Source organism: Sinocyclocheilus anshuiensis, unplaced genomic scaffold, assembly GCF_001515605.1.
Source record: "Sinocyclocheilus anshuiensis isolate Anshui unplaced genomic scaffold, SAMN03320099.WGS_v1.1 scaffold2031, whole genome shotgun sequence".
NCBI classification, from domain to species: domain Eukaryota; kingdom Metazoa; phylum Chordata; class Actinopteri; order Cypriniformes; family Cyprinidae; genus Sinocyclocheilus; species Sinocyclocheilus anshuiensis.
The window spans coordinates 150,494-152,217 of NW_015549686.1; positions in this window are offsets into that span (position 1 = coordinate 150,494).

Here is a 1,724-nt window from a genome sequence, read left to right on the forward strand (position 1 = left end):
TTTTAAATGTAGTCAGTATTTGCACCAGTCTGGAAAACTTTGTGCGCGTTCACCTGCGCTTTTGTTAATTACATCTTTATAGTGGATGTGAGAGTTTCCTACACACACAACAAACACAGCATGAGCAACAAATGAACCGGCTCTTGTGAGTCAGTGGTTTGAATCGGACTCAATCACTCAGTGAATCATTCACAACTGACTCGCTTTTTTGGGGTTTTTTTTTATTTTTTATATCTAATTCAAACTGTTACAAGTAATTCAAGATTTTCTTGTAATAAATACTATTAATAAGAAAACAAAATGCTTACTTATCCACTTTTCTTTGTCATAGATGTGGTAATGTGGCGGCAATCTTGGAGCTTGACGAGCACCTGCAGAAAGAGTTCATCATATTCGAAGCTGCTCCACAAGAAACGAGAGGCATTCGCTCCAAAAAGCCAGTCGCTGACTACTTCCTGTGAGCTTCCTGCAGTCTTAGGATGCAAGCACTCTCAACAGGAAGTGGTGCTCTGTGTGTACTTGTATTTCTGTTTCCCTCTCCCTGCCCAACTGTCTTAATTGTGCTTTTTTTTTTTCTTTTTTTTTTTACTCTCTCTGTAATATTCCTTTTTTTTATTTCTATTTTCCATCCACTTTCACATTCTCTTTGCCATCAAGACACACATTGGCATTATATTCTCATCCACTGCTGTGAAATCTCTCGCTCTCAGACTCATCGTATGCTGTAGATGTAGACGTTTATTATGTATGTGAATAGCAGTAGGGACAGTAGAAGAGTGAGACCGCTGGTTTCACATGGCATTTCTCCTGGTACTCAGAAAGCTGCATCTTGAAATGGCAGGTTGTTGGACATTTTATTTTCGTTTTCTGTCTTTACACTCTCTTCTCGTGTAAATGTGTTCGAGAATGGATATGCTTTGATTATAGTTTACGGTCTACTGTTTTCACCGGGGTCATCATAGTTTCACAGCTTTTGAGTTTTGTGCAGGAAACCACTGCAGATGCTGAGCGCCCAACTCTGTGGAAATATATGGACATTAACTACACTGGAAAACATCAACACGACACACACAAACCAAACTGGAGTTAGAAAATGTGCTTTTCCCTCTTGACTGTTCTCTCTATAGGACTTATTGTTGATTTTTATTTTTAATTTGTGAAAATAAAATGTACTTTTGTATGAATTTAAGTTGTGAATTTCTGGTTTTCTTCATCAGTTTGTCAGATATTGTGTGCCTGTTCGACTCATCCATGTTATTTCACAACTTCAGCAAGAGTCCCATTTTCAATCAATTTTCATAAAATCACAAATTATTTTTCAAAATTCAGTTTATAGATTTACCAAAATATATATATGCAAGGCTACAAATTAGGCAAATGTGAACGGCCACTCGTTTACCAAGCTTCACATTTTTATGACAGTTTTTTGACATGGACATTTTTGTCCACTATGGACCTATGTGTAACTTTTTTTAATTGACGCACAAGGGTTAATTGCTGATATGTCACACAGTCCCCATAAGTCAGTAGCGATATTTGTGTCGTTTATACTCGTGACATGATTCTAAACAATGCTTAGTAGGTTTGAGACTGTATTTTCACTCTCTCTTGTTGTTGTTTCCTCGTCCTTTCTGTATTTCTCATTTCAGTTTTAGCAGCCGTTATTTATGTCGCGTTTCTTCGCCACCGGATCCGACAGTGAGTCGGAGGAATCCTCTTCTGCG